General features: G+C 43.8%; 2 protein-coding genes across 3 annotated transcripts in view; one reads left to right on the plus strand and one right to left on the minus strand.

The window, feature by feature from the left end:
- Positions 1-16,331, minus strand: part of LOC116846673 (beta-galactosidase) — a 140,962-nt gene that overhangs the window by 67,879 nt on the left and 56,752 nt on the right. The gene's annotated exons all lie outside the window — the stretch shown is intronic.
- Positions 1-16,331, plus strand: part of LOC116846678 (inhibitory POU protein) — a 57,303-nt gene that overhangs the window by 12,938 nt on the left and 28,034 nt on the right. The window lies entirely within an intron of this gene.

Below are 16,331 nucleotides of genomic sequence, written 5' to 3' on the forward strand. Positions count from 1 at the left end.
AGAGAGAGAGAGAGAGAGAGAGAGAGAGAGAGAGAGAGAGGAAAAGATTCTTTTACGATACGTAAAATTTCGCCAATTGCAAAGTTAAAGTTCTTATTTTTCTTTTTCTTACTACGATTGTCATAAAATTGATTTACGGATGCAGATACGACAATTATGATTAAGTCGGGAAGCGAATATAAAATTCCAGCTAAAATATTGTTCATTTCGATAAGAGCTCTCGAAACCCGCTGTTCATCCCAATTTGTTGCGGGTGGAAGAACGATCGCATCCCCATAGATTCGCCGCTACCAACAAGTTTCAATCTAATTTATAGTTTCGCGGTGTGTGCACAAGAGCCGTATCGAGTTGTAATTTTAACAGACAGGTCAACTACTTACAGATCTACTTACGAGATTTGGCCCGTTTATCGTTTTTCCTCCCTTCCGCGCTTTTTATTTTAAACTCTTTATTTTTTGCATTTTTCTCTCGGCGTGAGTATCACCTCCAGCCAGAGCTGTATTAAAGAAAATCAGAAGATGAGTCGCGAGTCGTTTGCGAATTATTCTTTGCAGAACAACAACGGTGCTTCTCTGAGATACGCAAAAACGTTGTTACAACGTAAGTCACGAGTTCGACAACGGGCATTTTTATATACGTCTAGAGACTTTGATCGATACGCGTGATGCTATATTGCTATACAGACGATTCCTCCCTTTCTCTCTTTTTCTACGTTATATGTATATCACGTGGGACAGAGACATGTACGTTGAGCTGAGCGTAAGAAGAGGACAGCACGTGAAAACCGTTTGTTAGTAACGCGTAGAAACTTTCGCTGAAGTTTTCTACTGTGCAGTTGGGGAGTTAGCGTCCAAGTTCTAAAATAGCGCGAGGTAACAAGGTTCGATCGAATAATTTTTCGATCGACCTCAAATCGCGACGCTTTTCGTTTTATCGCTTCACGCGTCACACGTTTGCACTTTCATGCTTCATTGCCTCGAGCTCATTGCACATTGTTATCAAAATTATGAAGCGCCAATACCAACGCGTGGTAATCGAGGACGTGAACGCGGCGACAACGAATTACGCAGCGAAGTTCAAAATACCAGAATTTGACAATAAACTGTGCACGCTAGTGGCAAAGAGCGCTGTTTAACTTCCTTCGGGATTTTGATCTCTCGGATACGCGCTACTCCGTGGTTGCGCCGCTGAGCGCGTCAAAACAGCGACGAAGACGAGAAACGTCTGGCAGCTGTGCGCGTTATAGTTCGCGCTAATTTCGAAACTAGGTGTGGAAATCGAGAGGCCGGCGATGAAAGACGACGCCACTGAATGCAAAGATCATTATACATTTAACGCAATGAAGGGAACTTTATTAAACGGAGTTGTATGCGACTTCGATGGAGCTCTACATGGTGCTATACCGAACTGTACGCCGTAACACATACCGATTCGATCGATCATTTTTCGTGCAAATCTCTCAGCCACACGGATTCCGGGCTACGAGTTCGCGTCGCTTTGTCGATTTCGATGACTGCTAGGACGGTAATTCGGGCATGAGAGAATAATTCGATCGAACATTTCTATATATTATCAGTCTCAAATTCTAATTACGATTCTATCTTTGTCGCTGATATGCGATGGCGAGAATGTGTTCAATCGCGTCGGCGTTTGACAACTCGTCGTTGAATAAACGATACGCGTGTCTTATCGGTGAAAAAAAAGAAAAAAAGGAGGGAGAAAAGGGAGAGGATTTTTCATATATTTCCTATTTCCGCATTGAGAAGAATCTTTCGGTTATCAGAACAAATGCACGTTTACTATCGGGTGATTTATTATCAGGGAAACAGATCGAACAGTTATCGTTTTGCAAGTCATTCATTATTTTAACAAACATTATCTGAGATGCAAATCACGTTTGTTTTCGTCTATCTGGGTCAGGTAGGTTGTGCCTCCGTTCACAGAAGGCGGCAAATTGAAAGTGACGAATTATTTGTTCCCATCACGGGGTTACTTACTGTCTCACATCAATAGGCCGTTTGTTGCAGATACTAGTATTTCGTTAAATTAGCAAAACTTTATCTCTTAGTGGACTTCTCTACTTGGTATCCACCAAGTGCCGCGCAAAACACTCACGACACACGGTTCGGCTTGCGTCGTGTTTTTGTAGCGGGTGGCTTCTACACGCGTAAATCTACGTGCACCTCGCCACACCGTCTATAAATAAAGCTAGACGCACGTACACGGACGCACGTAAACCATCGTTCTGGACATCAGCCGAGGGTGCTCTCTCTCTCTCTCTCTCTCTCTCTCTCTCTCTCCTCCTCTCTCTCTCTCTCCCGCTCTCTCTCTCCCACTGTGTGTCCGTGAACCATAGGCGAGTAGATAGACGAACAACACTTCCGCCTTGTCTCTCTCTCTCTCTCTCTCTCTCTCTCTCTCTCTCTGGGAGTTTCCCCGTTGCATCGACTTTATCGTCCCCTACTTTATGAAGACTATGCCGCGGCTCGAGCGCGACAGTGTCTATATGCTCGCTTGCATTTTTATTGAAAAATTAATAACGTCGAGTTTCGCTCGGAATAAATTAAAGACACCGGTTAAAGGCTCCTTAAATTTCCCATTGAAGTGACCCAAAGTTGGAGATTTGATTTTCACTGTCAGAATTATTGTCAGTATTGACAGATTAGCAGAAAAAGAGGGGAGGGGAGAAGAGAGAGAAAGAGAGATACACAGAGATAGATAAATAAGGAAAAAACATGTACTATTAGGAGCACAAGCTACTGCAAGCTATCAAGGGTCTAACAAAGAATAGGTTTCGCTACGTCATCAATTGTTAATAGTCATCATTTTTCGTAGAATCAAATAGAATCTACCGTCGCGCACTTCGGCGACAATAACATACGACATAGTACACCGCGTAGTACGAAGCTACACCCGTTGCGCGCCTCCCTACAAATGGAAGCGCTGCGACACGCGCGTATACATCATATCAACCTGTACACGCACCACGATAGTCCACCCGCCGTGCCGCCGACCAGGGCTGGCCGCACGGGAAGGTGAATATTATTCCCATACCGTCCTCCGCGGTTTAACGCTCTTATTATTATTTTTATTAGGGTGCCGTGGTATATAATGCCATCAACCCCTATGAGTGCGCGTTCGCAGGAAATAAACCTAAGTGTATAATTACAATAATACTTATCGGGCCACCCTCCGTGGGTTCTCTCCCTTTCCACATACCCTTCCTTCCTTCCTGAGTTCTCGCTCCCTGCTCGTTTCTCTCGTTCCCCCTTCTCTCTCACTTTCTCTCTCTCTCTGTCTCTTTCTCTTTCTCTACTTCGTGGTTAAACGTGGCCCTGTGTGTGCACGCCAATACCTGCGAGCACGATATACCACCGAAGGGGCGAAACTTAACGAGTACTAAATTTACTCGGGGTTAGTCTTAGTTCCCCTCACATCGCGATTAGATCTGTACAGATGAACGTGCGATGAGCGCTAAGTCCTTCCGGAGGGATTAAAGAATCGAGATCTTCACGAAGCTCCGGTCGCGCATTCTGAATCGCACCGTACAGAAGTATTCAAGCGAACGATAACGGTTGGAATTTCGAAAATAGAAAGTATATCTAGCGATGGGAATAACGTGGGAAATTCGGATCACTTAATGTGATCAATAGTAAATGACTTGAATTGATCGAGCGGACAGGTGTTTTCGAATTTGAGTGAGAACATTAACAGACACGATAAAAAATATCTCGATACCAAATGCGCGAATAACGACGTTGATGTCAGCGTTATCCGAATGTCCACATAGCCCGAGTTCCAATCATGTGCGCGTATAGATATGCACAATTTCGAGAAATCAAAAGCCCGAAATTTGAGAGAAGTGGGACAATGTACCGAAGAGTTACAATCCCGAAAACTGAGTACAGGGACAATCTCTCGAAATATTAAAGGCATGAAGTTGTTCCATAAAGTTGTGCGACAAGTTAGTGATAACTTCACGCTTAAAATATTTCGGGAGATTGTTTCCATGTACTGTTTTCTGGATTGTAACTTTTCGTCCCATTTCCCAAATTTCGCTTTTAATTCCTTTTTGGGATTGTGATTTCACGGGAAAATGGCATGCAATTTGATATTTTTGTATTTCTATTCTTTCGGTTGGGACGTTGTCCCATGTTTAGAATTTCGGTGCTTCTTGTTTCAGGATTATCATGGCCACCTGTATGTGCGTGTGTGTAGGTGTGTCAGATTCGCATATGATCGCACGCACATTCGGCCGCGCTTCGCACGCGGTAAAACATGTGCCGGGGACAGTGTCCTTATCCAAGGAACATCACACGTGTGACCCGCGTGTGTCGTGTCGTACACGGGTTAAGGGACGGGACACGTACGCGTATCGGATGCCGTTCGATCCGTGGGCGAGATGATCGTAACGGCGCGGTACAAACACGGACCATTCCCCATCTGAACTCTATCCGAACTTCGCAATTCTCTCGTTTAAGAATTCAGTCACGTACACCGCCGTGCCGTGTTCAAACGCACACACCGCAGAATTGCTTATCTTTTATAGCCGCGTTCGCACGTGTTCCCGATACACCGCGGCCGTTTCGGACGGAGATGTATCGGGGCGTGTATCGCGCGCGCGAGCGAAGAGCGTCCAGATATTAAAATTACGATATTAAAATTATAACGACGCGCCGCGCTGCTCATTAATATTGTCCGGGCGCGGAAACGGGACGCAATTATGTTCCGCGTTCGTTAATGCACTGCTTTTCGCTACTATTTGGCCGCTTAACTATTCAACAGAACTCTCATTCGGTGTGATCCCTTAATTGTTCCGTGTGCCGCGAAATGAGATTCGTATCCCTGCGTGAAAAAGCGCCCCGTTAATTACCGCGACTTACATTATTTTCTTTCTCCTGCTCTCTCTCTCTCTCTCTCTCTCTCTCTCTCTTCTGTTTCTTTCCTTCTTTTCGAACAGGATAGAACGCGTTATGTTTCGAGGACGCGCCTCGTAGAACTTTACTTGGGAGTAATGACAGCGTTACCACTTTGCCGGACCTGATATACCGTCGTCAAAGTATAGTTTATGCCCTATGCGAAGTTACCTCTATTGCCGGCGCATCGTATAAAACGTGGAATCAATTTTTGAAGAGGACATTCAATCGATCTGTCTTGCAGCATGCAATCGAAGACGTTCCCTGAATAACAAACTAACCGAAGCGGCTTTGGCAGGCCGATTCGTGCATGCTCGCTCCTCATGCAGTATTATTTGCTAGATCACTATTTCTTGATCCGCTCGCGTTTGCACAAACGAAATGAACTTTCATGCGCACGGAGACCGTGTGCACGTATACGCGCGCGCGCGCTCACATATGTCAAGCACACGAGAAACGATACATGCATTAGTCCGATTTTCCTTTCTTACAGCGAGATGCTTCCAATGTGGCCGGCACGTCGACACGAGACTGTGTCCCCGATACACGTCGGGTAACCTGCGTTTACAGATACTAGGAGCAGCTAGACAATCGCGCTCGAATATTCAGTAGTTTAAACGATCGCGCGCTAATTATTCATTTTACCATTGCGGAATTATTATGTTGTCCCGTTTACCTAACGGCCTCGATCGCTCTGGTTTGTGTGCGTTAAATGTGGACGGTTTAGTTAACGGTAGAACCTCCTCAACCATTGCTGAAATGATACGTTGCAGCCTGAAAACAATCGAGTGAATATTTTGATCTGGAAATTCGCAGAAACAGGCGCTTTTCCAGAACTTTTTGTAGAGAAATGAACAAATCGTATAAGGTCAAACTTTTTACATGTTTTTTAAACCTTATTTTAAAAATACATTTTTATACCTAACTGACAAAGAGACGCTTTTTTCTTGTATGTTATATCCTGGTTGGTAGGAGCTCACAATATAAGAAACGTATATCGGCGATATAAGTGATTCTAGCTCTTTTAGGTATTTGAAATGCAAAAATCAAAAATTTTCCTATTCAGGAGAAGCGTCTGGCTATCGTCTGAACTAGAGAACTAAGTCAATATTACCATTCTCTGGACAGAATAGCGGCTTTTTTATTAAAAAAATTCAGTTTTTCCTCAAAGTGTAGTTTTTATTATAGTATAGTGTAGTGTTTTATTAAAAAAAAAAGGCTAACAAATGTGTAATGTTTGTTTCAATTCAGACGATAGCTATACTTCTCCTGAATAATAAAATCTTTTGTTTTCGTGATTCAGATATCTAGGAGACCCAAAAATCACTTACACCATATGCCTTTCTTTTTGCGAGCTCCTAGTGATCAGGATGCAACATACAAAAGCAGAGCGTTTTTGTTATTCGGACAATAAAAATATAATATCTTGAGATAATATTAAAAAAATATGTAAAATTTGTCATCATACGATTTTTCCGCTTTCCTATAGAAAAAAATCCCTTCTTTTGCGATCTTTCAAACCAGGCTACCCCCGCGAAATATAACATTTGTAGTTTGCAACATTTATACGAAAGAGAAAAAGATTTCACTGTCGCAGATCATCATGGTTTGCTCAAGATGTATTTGTCGCTGTAAATGAGAATTTATCATTGTAGTTAAAACTTTTGCTACTATTGCCGCTACACCGATGTCACAGCTAAATATATGCCTACTGGCAGCTATACTTTCGGATATCCGTAAGTTACGAAACGAGATTTAACTATTATACTGATTCTTGCTGTCGCGGCTGATTTTTTTTTTTCTATGTATGAGTACATACAAATCACGCTTAAGAGAATAATGGGAAAATTTGGCCGCGCATTCTTCGCACTTTTCCACGCGACAGCCGCGAAATGTTTTGCACATTACCGTGACTGTTACTCGTAATTGCAATTACCTAATTAATCGATCTACATGATAACTGTTAAATGCGTGGCAAGTAATTTTCCACATTCCGCGCGATGATGTTTCGTGTAATTTGTTTCTCGTCGAAAGTAATGATTGCCGTGGCTATTGAATAACCGAAAACGCCACGCCATTGTGAGAAACAATTACTGGTTCATTAAAATGAAACAGATCGTTAGCTGAGCCATACATGAGAAAGTTTGATAACTGTTTTACGGAATCGATATTGCGATAGGTATCTCATTTTAACGGTGGCACGCGCTACCAATTTGCTAGATTTTTGTTGGTCGTTGTTTCACCGCGAGAGAGAGATCGGCTGTCCTCGAATTACTAATTTAACCGCGACGTGTATCATTATTATTATCATTTTTGCGAGCAAAGTGCGAGAGAGACTAATTCTCCTCTGAAAGAAAAGAGGATCGCCTCGGTTTCTCGAAGAGTCGTTGGGGTAATTGTCGCGATGTGCAGCGCTGAGATAGCAGGTCTACGACGGACTATACGTTTCGCGTTTACGCCGGTGAAACAATCACGGGACACTCGAAGGGAGCACCCCTCGTCAAAATCAAGAGTCTATTATTATGACCATATGTTTACGCCACGATTGTATCTTGACAGAGAGGGACGAGCGCGTTGGGGTGAAGGGGCATGGTCGTGCACCTGCTCGAGCACGACAACATGTGGATGAGAGCGCATGGTGCGTGGGTAGAACAAATACCCACGAATATGTGTCATTCTATAAACAGGATGGTGAACCCGCGCCGCGTATTCGGAAACGTTGCCCTTTTCATATTTTTCACCACGACCGTGGTTGGTTCTTTCGTGTCAGTAATTTCGGCTAAAAAGTTCCGATTCCAGTAAGGACAATGCGATTAGAAAAGTTTTCTCCACGATTGAGAGTTAAATAGAATCAACGAGAATCTAGAAGATCGATGTAATTAGAATAGTTCAGACGAAATGTATACAAATATATACAACATAACGTTTATAATATATGAAGAATGAAATTTTTGGTTTTAGTGATAGTAACTTTATATACTGAAAAAAATCGTTAATGTTCATTTGTGGGACATGAAGTTTATTTCTGTGAAATAAACTTTCATCCCATAAATAAATTTCCAAATACCTTTTTTCTCAGTGTATACATGTTATTACCATATTCCTGTTATAAAATCAATACAAAAAATATATAGTCGAAGTAAAAAATAGCTATATATAATTTTGGTTAGATCAATCATTTCTTCTCTCAGGGTGTAATATCGTCCAAGTGAGACCGACAGACAGAAACTCGAAAAAGTATCAAATAGGATTCTCTAGAAATCCCGACGGCGATCCTTCGATCTCATTCACGATCCCTCGTCTCGGGGATGTATCGTAAAAAAAAGGGATTCGAGTTAGACTGATTCAGGTTAGAAGGCTGGATATACTACGTCGGCTTAAATTAGCATCATCGGCGGATAACTGAAATCGACCGCGAGATATCCTACGAAGAGCGGCGGCCCTCGCCGGCGCGCGGCGGTTGGTTCCTCCCTCGTAGAAACGGCGGCGGTCTTAATAAAATTATCGTCAGGTCGAGTTTCGAGGACAAATCGACGTTTCAATTTTCTTAATGCGCTCATCTCCCCAATGGGGATATGCCCATGAGCCCAGCATGGCCAGGAAGGAGATGGCCCTGACGGTAAGTCGTAAGGACCAGGGCTGGATTAGGTACTGTGCGAGAACGTAAGTCCCAAAAGTGCCGAATCTCTCTTGGATCTGTCAAAAGACGTCGTCTGCGAACTTTGAGAGAAAATCCCGGCTCGTTGAAATTAAGGATAAAGGGCAAAGCCAAACGAAAAGTCAGTACAATACACTGAGAAAAAAATACTTGAAAATTTATTTGTGGGATATAAAATTTACTTCTGTGATGTAAAGTTTATTTCTATGAAGAAACTTTATATCTCACAGACAAATTTTCAAATATTCTTTATCTCAGTGTACAAGCACGGAATAGTATTGCGAGAAAAGTTTTGCTACTTTTCACGTACGACTAAAAATTTGAGATTTGTGATATTTACGTACTTGGATAAAGGCAAAGACACTTAGATATAGAGACCGACCAACAATATCTATCTTTCATCGGTGAGACGAATTTGTGAAACATCTCGGAAAAATTGTGAAACCATACGTACGGCGAAGTTTGTAACAGAACACGATTGTTCAGGGCCTACGTGATCCTGAAACCGGCACTGGTAAGAACACGTACTTCGTGGTAGCTTTCGAATCGCCGTACTGCAAACCGGTACCGCGACATTTGACAGAGGGATGGCTGTGCTCGAACGCCGCCGCCACGTGCCGCCACGTGCCGCCACGTGACCGACCTGCTACGCGTTATTTGCTCTCATCCTTTCTTAAGTGCATTACTACTGTTCCAATTATAGGGGCGGCAAATTAACGTGTCACAGTATTCCGCCTCGGACCCTTTCGCTGTCCGTTCTCTGATGCGCGACGCGTAACATAGTTGCGGATTTGATTTGTCATAACAGATTATCCAATTCATACAGTCTTCATGTTCGGAGAAGAAGGATTCAAACAGCGTTGTTTCCTTCTATTTTTAAATTGATTTTGAAAAGCATAGAGCGTGTGTGCGAGTGTGTATGAGTGCGCGTGTGTATGAATAAAAAAGACAGAGAAAGAGAGAGAGAGAGAGAAAGAGAGAGAGAGAGGGGACAGGAAAAGAGATAAAAAGACGATAAATCAATACAGTTGTAGACTTTTTTTCTATTACGTTGTGTTCGTAATGGAAATGTAAATAACGTCAAATTAAAAAACACAAATTACTAATAACCGAAAATTGTTTTTATAATAAATTGATTTATTTTATTCTCGTAATGACGTATTTACTATTGAACTTAATTTTATTTAATGCTGCTGTTACAGATCTCTATGTTGCCACGTTAAGTATGAAATGGCAATCAGAGATGAATTTTAAATATCCTTTATTTAATGATCGTATATTTTATTTTACGTGTACATGTATGTGTGTGCGTGGTGTGTATGTGTGTATGTAATGATTAACGCCGGTAAAATGAGATTCGCGTTTCGTATCCTCCTGTACTACACAGTGTTTTCCCGTAAAACACTAATTGCATATTTTAAATCGCAATCGTACCGCCGCGGAACTCTATTATGCGTAAATATAAAATTTCATCCATATTTTCCGATTATTCGTGCGTCACCTAGCATTAAATATGTAAATCAATTACTTATCATTTACATTTTTTATTTGTAATGATTTTATTAAATATCCAGTTGTATTAACATACGTGATGATGCTGTAAAAGGTAATGTATTTTCGATCGGAGTGCACTTTTAACATTTCGTATTTTAATAAATCAAAAATAATTTTTGCGCTAAAGTGTTTATATTTCCCGTCGCAGTGGCATATCGCATTATTACCAATTACGCTTGCTTGTCGAGATCATATAATATGTAAAGCCACCGAAATACAGCAATGGCGCTGAACAGAGGAGGGAAAAATTTTGCATATAATGGCGAAGATAACAATGCGAGTGAAACGAAATGTGCATAGATCGTGAAGCCGATTGAAAAGGGGAGAACTCTAGGGAACTTATTGAAAAAAATCCCGGAAACATAGATTTGGGACATTGCACAGAGAAAGAGAGCGAAAGAGCATAATGGCGCAACGAGAACTATAAATTGCAGAAGAGGGAAAAAGGCGCCAAAACAGACGCGCACCGAGGAGAGTGTGCCTAAGTGCAAATCAGCGAAGGTACGAGTAGACAGGCAGATCCTGAGGTAGAAAGGTGCTCTTCTACAGAGGGAGTACCTTAGACAGGAGAGCGACGGAGACAGGCAGGTCCGCAAAGTGGGAGAAGCGACAGAGTGGAGAACGCGGCGGCAGAAGAAAGAGAGAAATGGGGAGAGGGAGGAGAGAGAGAGAGAGAGAGACAGAAAATGAGGGAAAGAAAGAGCGAGACAGGCGGTCGAATTTAGTCTGAGGGAGGTGCAGCTTGTCTCTGAGGGGAGTGTGAAGGACTGAGCGCGCGCGAGAGAGTCGACCTGGAAGAAGAGACCCCATTAGATGACGTCTACCCCGTCGTCGTACGTGAACTTTATCGCGACCGCGAGTGTTAATTGGCGGATTTGATCATTTCGCTAATCGACGTGGTCGGCGAGGAAGGGCGCGAGCGGAGGAGCCCTTTTCCCGAAGAATTGTCGCGGAGCAGAGGTCTCACTGTATCGTTCTGTCATTTTTCTTAAGTACTGCTGTGTTACGCGCGCTCCATTAACCATCATATCGATCGTAACGCGAAACAATCCGCAAAGCTAACTCGCAGACTTGGACGGGGACCATGCAGGGTTGCACCCAGGTTGCTCCCTGTTTACCCTCCCTTTTGAGCCGTCATCCCTGTTCAGCGATTCGTTGCTAATTCCCCGCCGTTGTCGAAAGAGTTATCCTCTTTCGTCTGGGAAAACAACACCCGCGTTTGACGAGCGTCGCGTGATGGATGAGAAACGATTACGCAAGAATATTGCTTTATCATACTTAAGAACAATCGGGTTCTCTCCGGGTTCTCTCCGGGTTCTCTCTCCGTCGTGCGAAACGCCGCGTCGCTTGCAACGTTCCTGTGACGAATAAATAGAAATCCAGCCAACTTCGTCTCCGTTTCCGCTTCTTCTGCTCTTGTTTATGTGTCGTTTCAATAGCTCGAGTCATTATCGCTGTGCAAATTACAATTCGCTGCTCTCACAGGCGAATAAAGCTCGGTGATGCGCCAGCCCGGCTAAACTACCAAAACTACCGAAATCGGAAGAGCGAGAAGTAATACGGTCTCTGTAATATGCGAAAATTCTCGCCGCGCTCGCTGAAACCGAGCGAGAGAATATAATGCTGCAAATTAGCGAATTCCGCGACGACATGCGACGGCACATCAATTTTTGATCACACGCGGCATTTAACAGCGACGTGCAATATAATTTCGTTCTCGTGAAAATGCTGTCCGACCGTTATTACGTTGTCGACGGAGATGATTTTCGATTGGCCTTGTTATTCGAGTAATAATTACGCCTTTGTGCTGCAAATAGAATCTGTCTCTATGTTGGGTACATATTGACAGATCCATATAAGATTATTATTTTACATAGCATATGTGCAAGCGTGCACATTCTCTCTCTCTCTCTCTCTCTCTCTCTCTCTCTCTGTTATATTAGTCAACACTTCCGTGTTGTTAGATACAGAAAATTCACACGGCGATCTATTTATGCGACGTGATATTATAAAGGCATCGAGAAACAATAACGCAGATGAGTGCCTGTAATATTCTGCGTATAGATCGTATCAATAAGATGTCACTACGGTGTCGCGTGCGTACAAAATAGTAGAGGCGAGACAAACGTTGATGATTTATAGTCACGTAATCGCGCGAGTCGACGATGTCGGCGAGAAAGAAAAAATTAACGACTGCGTCCGCACCTGCGCTTGCACGTGGCAAGTGGATACGTGGCGCGCGAGAACGAAGTAGCGAGCTTCCCTCTATATTCTGGATACGCAATGACGTCCCGCCAAGTGGAGGACGGGATTTAAAAGAATGTTTTCCGATCGAGTATGGTAATTTGAGAAAGCTCGAAGTAACGAAAGTCGAAGCCCGAGTCGAAATTTTAGCCCCGCTTTCGACCTAAACTTTTCAATATCGGTATATTCTAAAGAATTAGTGTGTACTTAATACACGTAGAGACTCAAGTTCTACTCAGTGCCTCTAAGGCCAATACTGGTAGTTGTTACTTGAGACTTCTCTCAAATGGAATACTCAGATTTGAGTTCAGAGTTAGATGAGAGTTTTTCAATTGAATTACGATTACAGACACAATGTCATATATATCTAACTCGACTGAAACATTTGGGTCTAATTCTGAGTAAAAATTTGAGTATCTTCTGTGAGATAAACTTCAAGTAACGATTATTATTATAGATCAGTACTATTATTACTGCATATAAAAAACGTATAAAATATTATTTGTAAGTTCTAGAGGAGATCTTTCGGCAAAGTAGGTTAATAAAATAGAATCAAAGGAGGTTGATATAGGTTTCGGAGTGTCTCCCTAGAATAGATATTAAATGGAATATTAAGGTTGAATCAAGATCTGAAGCCTCGCCCCGAGTTGAAATTTTAGTCTTATTTTCGACCTGAATTTTTTAACATCTGTATATTCTAAATGATTCAGTATGTTTAAAACACATAATACAGTACAAATTAAAGTCCTACTTGACGTTTCTAAGTGACAGGAAATGGACAAAATGCTACTTGTCCTTCCAAAGTAAACTTTTGAGAGAAAGTTAGTAGATTAAATAGGATCAAAAGAGTTATAGACGATACAATTATAGACTACAAGGTCCCGAAATAGATATTAAAATGAGATATTAATAAGATCGCGTGTAGGATGAAAATTTCGACTCGAGAAGGGGATATTTCTTTCGTCTCGCGTGTCATTAAACGCTCGAGATAGTTGCGTGAGCACAGGGGGACCGTTGCGACGGAATTACCTTCGATTTTCGACGGTGCCTGGTCATAATTGGTTGATGAGAAACTGATGGGTTTGTTTCTATGCTGAGTTCCCGACTAATTGACTTCGAGTGTTTCGGGGGCGTCTAACGAGTCGTCAAATTCATAATAATTCACGCACACCAGCGCGGTACGAATGCACGTGCATGCACGCATACACACGCATTCACGTATACACACACAAACGCACACGCGTGCGCACACACACTTACACGCACGTGTAATCCTCTCTCTATATAATTCATACATAATCGTTACTTTTCACCTGCTGTATCTGTATTTTCTCTCATGACCCATTTCTTTTCCCGTTGCACAGACGCTAGTCTGCTTGTCCGCTCGAGAATCTATATCTCGCCACGTTAAACAAAGATAACCGGAATGAGTCAGTAACATTTTTTTCACGCTCAGAGCTCGCCGAATTTTCTGCCATTTTCCATTCGCACCAGCACTTCGTCCTCTAACGCTAACGCCGCGAAATCGGTACAAATTGTGCGGGGCGATGGGAGAAGGTGGGAGCGACTTCGACGTTCTGAAATCGTATTTATAAGCGACGTCAATAAAACAGTCTGATAGTCTGGCCTCTAATTTTATTCTCGTCTATTTCCAACACGTTGCCCGCAAAAATCGAGCGACGAGTGCTTTTTTGTTACTTTCCCTTAGGTCATTTGCAGATTTGGAAAATATTCACATATATTTACTCTCAGTGATAAATTGAATTAAAAGGAGAAGAAATAAGAAGTACAGCTTGAGATCTTTCGCGACCGAGACGCGGCGAGATCATGCTTCACGACTTGCGCGACAAAAACGGTGACGCCGGTCCCGTTAACCCTTTCCCCGCGATGATCGCGTCTCTTTAATCGCTCTCTCCCCTTCCTCCCCGCGATTCAACTGTCTTATCGCGGAAATGTGGAAAAGGGAGTGCAGGCGATTGGCGACGCTAAACGTCCCCTCGCCCGTTCGGCTTTACATCACCGAGTCTTACACTAGATCGCTGCACGCTGTCGGAGAAGGATAGGGGAGAACGGGCAAGAGAACTGAGCATGGCGGCTGAGTATAGTGTGGATGGTTTGGATCGATGAGAGAAAGCCGCCGGTCTGATTGGCGGGGCCGCGGGGGCGGAACAGGATGTAGCCAATGAGCGTGGCTATCCCCGACATATAGTGGTTACGAAATCACTGATTTTTACGCTCGGCGCCCGTCAATTTCGGCTCAACTGTAAATACCATAAATCGAGCAGTCGCAATTTCGAAAATCGCATTCGCGTTATCGCGCCGCCGCCGCCGCCGCCGCCGCCGCCGCCGCCGCCGCCGCCGCCGCCGCCGCCGCCGCCGCCGCCGCCGCCGCCGCCGCCGCCGCCGCCGCCGCCGCCGCCGCCGCCGCCGCCGCCGCCGCCGCCGCCGCCGCCGCCGCCGCCGCCGCCGCCGCCGCCGCCGCCGCCGCCGCCGCCGCCGCCGCCGCCGCCGCCGCCGCCGCCGCCGCCGCCGCCGCCGCCGCCGCCGCCGCCGCCGTGCTAGACTCTCCAAGACGCCGGAATATTTATTCGCGCGATCGGCACGCACACGCTCGCGTGTCCACCGTGAGAGAGATCGGCGCTGAGGGTTGGGGAGAGTGGAGGAGAAACTACTCCGGTACATAGCTGTTACACACGTAGAATTAAAATAACGAGAAAGTTTAATTGAAAATCACGGAAGTCGTGAGAAATAGACGATGTTCGGTGGGATTCTCGTTAATGGAAAGCCGCTTCTAATTACGAAACCTCTAGAAACCTTCGTAACACGTGTAATTTCTGCTTTTCCCTCTTTTTCTTTTAATATAAATTTACGGCGATTTCGAGACAAGCGCTTTAACCGATTAAAAAATACGCTCGTGAATTTCGGCGAATTAAACGAGACGCCGTCTTGGCACGAACGCAGAGTGTGCGCTCTTATTTTGGCATACGACATAAAGGAATGACGTTTTGTTCGTACTCTCTTGAAATTTTAGACCTAGTTTTTCCACTTGAACTTTCCGACATTTGTACATTTGGAAGGATCAGTGTAGATTTAATGCACATGAAAACTGAAGTTCTACTTGGGGTCTCTGAAAACGCCGGAATAAGCACGAAATGCTACTCGCGGGTTCTAAAGAGGATCTCCCGGCAAAGCTGTAGGTCAAATAGAACCAGAAGAGGTTGATGTAGGCTACAGAGTATCAAAGTAGGCGTTAAATGAGATATTGAAGTCGAAGATAGAATCGAAATTTCGACTCCAGTTTTCCCGCAGATCTTTCGATAGATGCGTCAGGCCGTTTGGTTCAGGCAACACTATGCCATACACTCACACACACACACATAAACGCACATGCGCACAGAAACTGTAGATAAATTACTAAATTATTCTACTACTCTTCCCATGCGTCACGTGATGAGTACCGATTATGAGATAGCAGCGAAACGTGACCAACACGTATTGATTCAGGTGATAATTCTGGTATACCTTGCATTATCTACTGTCGAATTAGCGCGGTGTCATTAAATCATGGGAAAGAGAAGATAAAATGTTACGATATCATATCGATCCCGAAATATCTCTCTCCATTGTTTTTACGGGGCTTCTGTACGAAAAGGTAAAGGCGACGACTGTTCGCGCTATCCACGAGCGACAGGGAAGTTTGTTTTCTACGATGAACGATTCCGATCCGGTATTTAATTGGCCGGAGGAACCGCAGAGAGTTGGAGAGAAGTGAGAAAATCCATTTTTTTCCAGACTGCACGTCCATAAGAAAAGTCGAGTGACGCAATCTTGTGATTTTTCCGCGATATTTAAGAATATCTTTCCGTCATAAATACGTATGTGCGTAAACGCGAAATATTTTCCGCTCTATATTCCGACGCCCGCTTGCCCCCCCCCCCCCCCCCCCCCCCCCTTCCCCC

The sequence above is a fragment of the Odontomachus brunneus genome, unplaced genomic scaffold (genome assembly GCF_010583005.1).
Source record: "Odontomachus brunneus isolate Ranch 3 - 2012 unplaced genomic scaffold, Obru_v1 Obru_scaffold_066, whole genome shotgun sequence".
Classification (NCBI taxonomy): domain Eukaryota; kingdom Metazoa; phylum Arthropoda; class Insecta; order Hymenoptera; family Formicidae; genus Odontomachus; species Odontomachus brunneus.